This window comes from Rissa tridactyla, chromosome 3, assembly GCF_028500815.1.
Source record: "Rissa tridactyla isolate bRisTri1 chromosome 3, bRisTri1.patW.cur.20221130, whole genome shotgun sequence".
Lineage (NCBI taxonomy): Eukaryota > Metazoa > Chordata > Aves > Charadriiformes > Laridae > Rissa > Rissa tridactyla.
The window spans coordinates 125,319,867-125,326,313 of record NC_071468.1 but is presented as its reverse complement, the minus strand read 5'-3'; positions in this window follow the sequence as shown (position 1 = coordinate 125,326,313).

The window sequence follows — 6,447 nt, the reverse complement described above, 5'->3', positions numbered from 1 at the left end:
AAACACAAAGCTCTCCGCAGACTTCGGGCCCTGGTTTGTTCCACCCTTTTATGAGCAACAGACCACTCAAACCACCGGCACCTCGCGGGCGAAGAGAGGAGCGAGCTGAGGAACGGAGGCCGGGTTCGGGAGTGGGAATACTGTTTTGGGGGGGTTTTGTTGGGTTTCCCGAGAACAGGATGACTTACAGGTTTTTTTAAGTCGCTGTCTGGCATTCGGGCAGATACGTGGTTATTTCAGTCAAGTCTTGCATGGCTGGTGGTAAAATAACTCGTTTTAATAATCACAGATGGTTCTGTTTTAGCAAACGGTGCTGGTTTGGGTCTCATTAAGATAAATAACTCTGTTCAGGGATGTAACTTTAGGAGCTGCTGGGTAAGACACAGGTCCTGCAGGGCCATGGGGAGATGTGAAATCAGCCGGTGTGTGTGCGCACCCCCACACAGCGTCCTCGGCAGAGCCGCTCCGTCCCAGAACTTCGGCCCCCCAGGGATGCTGCAACTGCAGCCCCTGAAGAGCCCTGGGGAGAGGTGGCAGCCGGGTATGGAAAACTCTTTGTAGGAAAAACCACAGGTAGGGCCGTGGCTGCCGAGTGCTGGGGACTCACGGAGCTGGTCGGGGACACTTCAAAGGTTGCTAAGGACCTGCCCCTCAGCAGGGATGGCAGAAGGGACAATATCCCTTCTCCTCCGTCTTCCCTGAATTTAACCTCTTGCTGTTCTGTTTTGGGACCGTGCCGGCTCCAAAGCGGAGCAGCTGAAGAAATGATCTGCCTCGGCCTCCCGGGGCAGCCGGGGGGATTTCTCACCGCAGCTAAAACCATCGGGGGTGAGGAATCGGCGCTGACAGCATTTACCTCCCGCGTCTGAGCTGCGCTGGCAGGTCCCAAAGGGGTTAATGTAGGGGACAAGGCGCTGGGGAGAAGATCGGAGTCATTTGGATTGCCCTTAGCCCCTGAGATGCAAAGTTTAAAGAGAGTTTTAATGACCTGCAGGCGAGAAAAACATGAGGATGAGCATGAAACAAGAACGAGCAGCTGAGAGGGGCTACGGCGGAGGCAGAGGGCAGCCCAGGCCCCGCTTCCTCCCCGGGCACAGGTTAAGGGCAGCGAATCTTAGTTGCTGTCGCGTTCCTGATGTGCCTTAACACCCTGTTTGCTGGTTTGGGTCCAGCTTGGCCCCTCAGCGCTGCCGGCTCCTGCCCTCCTTGCAATTTCTTCACCAGTTTGAAAGCAGCAGAGCACCCAGCCATGCACAAATCCTAAAGAAAATAACATCTCCGGGAAATCCTTGATAACAAAAGACTGAAACAAAATGGGTGTAAATAGAAGGATCTTTTTAAAAAAGCCATTTTCTTTAGGCGTTATCGCCAGCTCAAAGCTGCTCCCGTGCAGCAGGACAAAGCCACCGGCCCTTCGGCGTGACCGTGTGCTGGATCCACGTTTCAGACGTGCTTTGCTACCGGTCCGACTGGTTTTTATGATAATACTCAGAGCGCGTTTGATTGATATTCAGTCTCCGGTTTCGGTGCCTGCGCGCGTTCGCCGCCTGTTCCCAACGGCCACATCCCACTCCCGCCGTCCCGCCGGCATCTCCTGCTCCCCCTCTGTCCCACCGCGACATCTCCGAGGGCTTCAGCTCGGCACAGGGAAAGCCGCTCGCTACTCGCCCATCCCTTTGCTTCTGTGTTTTATTAAATCCCACCTTCCACCGAGACCTTTTGCTTCACGCCCCCATTTATCGCCTCCGCAACCCTCCCCCCTCCCCGCAGCGCTTTGATGCATTTCAAACCGACTGCCTCCGCGTGGCTGCTGCCTTTAAAAGAGTTTCCTGGGTGGCCGGAACGTCTCCGGAGGGGATGCTGCGGGGACGCTCGGCAAGCTGGAGGCGTCACGGCACCTGAAGTGGTGGGAAAGCTGAAGAAGGATGGATCTGCGGTGCCAAGTGGTTGCCAGCCTCATCCCAAGCTGCTGTAATATAACATTTGTAACATTTTTAGACAATTTATACAATTTATAACATAATAATAGTAATATAGTAAAATTCAACATCATGCAATATAATCCACCGATTTAATATGCAGATATATAAAAATACTAAAAATATATTTCAAAATATATAAAATGTAATAAATGTGGCCAAACAATAACCACGTCACACAGACCTATATGCCAATATATCCATAGATCCAACATCGCCCAGAGCCCCAGCACCCGGCAGGGACTCGCACCCTCGGAGCGAAGCCGCCCGGTGCGAGGCGCAGAGGTTACGTTTAGGTGCTTTAATTCCGCATCTCCAGCTCCCAGGATTAGGCTGATGTCTTCTTTTTTTTCCCCTCCCCATCACCTTTCTCCCTGATTTCTGAATTTTTTTTAGGGTTTGAGGTTTTGTTCCTCCATCATCCTTCGGGGGTTACGCTGGTTTAATGGCAACAATGATGATGGTTTCACCCTCCTCAGCCGGCAGCTCCCAGGGCAGGGGCCGCAGGCGCAGGTGAGAAGAGCAGCCGATGTATTTTTTAATTTCACATCGCTCTGCACAAGCACCAGGAGGACAAGGAGGATGCAGGGTCCTGTCCAGAGTTCACGGCTCTGCCAAAAACAAGGGGCTTCAGATACAGTTTTGGTTCTCAGAGCTTCAGACATTTACTTTATTTCTTACTGATTTGTCTTGAGACCTACAAAAGACCCTTTGTTTTCTATCTTTTGAACCCATCCTGTTTGGCGTAGACGTATCCTCCGCTGCGTCTCGTGTTTGTTGGCCCGGCGCTGGTGCGGAGGGTTCCAGCTTTTGGGAGAATGTGCTGAAAAAATCCCTTAAGGCCCTGAATTGCAACATAATGGAGCTACAAATCCCACCTGGAATCTGTCAGAAGCGACGAGCCCCGACATACCCCCACCGAGCTCCCGTGACGCCTTCAAAGCCCTCTGATCTCCTCCGTGGAAACGCTGCCGTCAGATAAGGCTCAGCCCCTGCCAAAAGATGCGAAACATCTGCTTGGCTGCAGAAAGCGGGATTAGACAAAAGCTAACCTTGCTCCTGATTTTTAATTTCTTTGGGGGGCAACAGGCTCCTCGTGCCAGTTCTCCCTTGCATGGGGGTTTAGGCTTTCACGGTGGTCCCTGAACCCCGAGGACGAGGTGCTGGCAAGCCCTTGGGGACGGTGGCACCAGCGCACGGAGGGAGCAGGGCCGGCGATGTGCCAGCTCGTCGAAGAGCAACAAAATCTGGGACTAACCAAGTATTTGGACCCCATTGAAAACAAGAAGCCATCTTTATATTTCAAATCTTTTTTTCCGCTTGGAAAGTTTCTCCCTAAATGCAACTCTGAAGCACCCAGGTGTCCAGAAAAGCTCCTGGAGCTCCCTGGGGGGACCCGAACCTGATGGCAGTCCAATGAACCGTGAGCCCCCGGTGCTGCTGGGGCTTGTCTTGGCAGAGGAAGGGTTAACGCTGGTTTTTGGGTGCCTTTAACTGTGAGCAAAAACCCTGAATCCTGCCAAACCTCGTTAGCCCGTGAGCAGGGTGAAGGGCAGGGACGCTAATTGGAGTGACGGCCTCGCCGCGGCAGCCTCCGGAGCTGTGATAAATTAGCAGCGGCGCAAGGAGGTGCTGAGCTTTGCTGCCATTAACAGGTGCTGGGTCACCCCCAGCCCCCCCAAAACCCCGAACCCCCGTCACTCGCTGTGAGTGACCCTCCCGGCCTCTCCGGGGCGGCATTTTCTCCATTTGATCCGTCTCTGTGCAGCATCGGCAGCGGGAAGCGCAAAGGCAACCCGTGTCCCCTGGGCCGTGGTGGGATCTGGGGCCCCCCCATCCCACACCCCGGTATCCCGGGGAGGGGCTGCAGACTGCGGGATTACGGCCATTGGGATAACGGGGGAAAATGTGGAGCAGCTGCTGCTGGAAAAGCCGTGACCGGCTGGACTGAAACTTTTGTATTTGCCGGGAGCCCAGGAGAGAGGAGCCCTGCGGCCCCGGCAGCGCCGGTGGCTGTCATGGGTGTCTCCTTCCCCCGCTCCAGCCGCAGTAAATCAAACTCCCAGTGCTGCCCCCGCCCCAGACCCTCTGGGCTTTGCATTAATCAAAGTAGTGGATGAGGGACGTAAGGGAGCAGACAAAGAGCTCCACCATCCCGCAAGCTCATGTGCACCCCTCCAGGGCAGAGGCTGGGCTCAACCCGGCTCCCAGTGCCAGGTGAGACCGTGTCCTCGTCCTCCCCATGTCCTCGTCTTCCCCATGTCCTCATCCTCCCCGGCTCCCACCGTAAGCAGAGCTCGTTGTAACACATTTGCTCCGCTCTGTGCCCTGTTTCCCCGAGCACAAACCATCCTTAAAGGCCTTTCCTCCCTCCCAGGACAGTGGGGAAATGGGGGACCTTGTAAAAGAGCTCTTGGAGCAACCAGGGTGCGGGGAGGATGCAGGGATGGAGGGATGCTCGCAGGGAGGGAGGGATGGATGCGCATGGGTATGGAGGGATTCTCATGGGGATGGAGGGATGCTCCTGGGGAGGAATGGATGCTCGTGGGGTGGAAGGATGCTCACAGAGAGGGAGGGATGCTCATGAGGAGGGATGATTGTGGGGAGGAATTGATGCTTGTGGGGATGGAGGGATGCTTGTGGGGATGGAGGGATGCTCATGAGGATGGAGGGATGCTCATGGGGATGAAGGGATACTCACAGGGAGGGAGGGACGCTCATGAGGATGGAGGGGTGCTCATGGGGATGAAGGGATACTCACAGGGAGGGAGGGATGCTCATGAGGCTGGAGGGATGCTCATGGGGATGAAGGGATACTCACAGGGAGGGAGGGATGTTTGTGGAGATGGAGGGATACTTGTGGGGAGGAATTGATGGTCGTGGCAATGGAGGGATACTCACAGGGAGGGAGGGATGCTCCCAGGGACAGAGGGATGCTCCTGGGGATGGCTGCTTATGGCAAGGAGAGTGGGGCCTTGAGGGAGCTTGAGATCTTGCCTGCCTGGAGCGAAGACAACGAGCCCGGGCTTGCAAAGCTGTTGACTGGTGTAAATACCTTGTGGGACCAAACTGGGCGGGTTACTGGAGGGTGTTGTGGAAGAAGCCACGGTGTGTTAATCCTGTGCAAGGTCCTGAGCACGGGCAATGTCCCACACCATCCCTCGGGTGGCTGCTGCTCGGGACAGTTTGGCAGGACCCACCGCAGCTTTTCCACCCAAACTCCGGAGCAAAAACCCCTCCGTCACCCCCAAAAAGGAAGAGCTCGGTGGAAGTGCGAGGTCCCATCCCGGCAGGGCTGAGCACCAGCCCGGGCAGCGTCTGCCCTGGCAAAGGCGCTGGGTTTGGGGAGCCCACGGGGAAAAACCCTCGGGGTCGGGAAGGCTGGGGGGAATCATCCCAAAAAAAGCAGCATCTCCAGAGGTCAGCTGGGATTTTTAATGCAATAGTGCCACCCTGTGCACTGTGCGAGCCCTGGGCTGCGGTGACAAAGCGGCACCGATGGCCCAAGTGGCCTTGGCTGGGACATGGGTGGGTGACAGGCGGGATGGGGTCCCCCAGCACAGTGCGGGGGTGGCACTGGGGATCAAAACACCCAGGGGTGGGAGATGTGGGCATCGGCAGGGCAGCAGCGATCACCCGCCGCAGGGAAGGGGTGACGGCTGTGTCCCCGTGGGAATCACCCCATCCTGTTGCAGTCGGGGTCCTGCAGATGCGAAAAGCGCCTGTGGTTTGTAGGGACGCCATGAAAGCTGGAGAAACACGAAATACACAGAAATCGCATCAAACCTTGTGCTTTCTCCAGCTGCAAAAGGGAGTTTTACGCTGTTTTATGCTCTTATCTATCTTTGCTGGTAGCTCACACCGGTAAGTGGCTCCCGGACCATGCAGTCCCCTCCTCTGCTCCATGTCCTGCCCTGGAGGGAGATGCAGGGGGGACATGGAACATCCCATCTCTGACCCTGCGAGGGGAGTCCCGTGTCCCCTGCCCTTCCCTGAGCCCTGCGAAGGGCCAGCACCACCCGGGACAAACCTCCCGCGGGCTATTTGGGATTATTTAGTTGTCACACTGTATTTGATGGCCCATAGGAGGGTTGGGGGGTGGAAGCGATTATTTTGTGCACAGAGGGAGAGATGTTTAAGGCAGCGGCAACGCATCCCACAGTCCCACTGCTGGACAAGCTACAGCAGCAAGGACGGATGGGAGACAGGTGTCTCCCCAGCACCCCAGGGACCAAAGACACCCCAACGGGTGTCTCCCCGACACCCCATGCATCCGAGCTCAGCTCAGCTTGTGTGAGATGAGCATCCAGGAGCAGGGAGTGGAGCGATGCTCTGGTTTCAGCTTCCCAGAATTTCTTCCGGTGGAGAATTTCAACCCACCATCACGACCCAACTCCCTCCGCGCCCACGTACCCCAGAGGCCGTTTCAGGGCGTCAAACGGGGACAAGAAGCTTTTGGGACAAGACC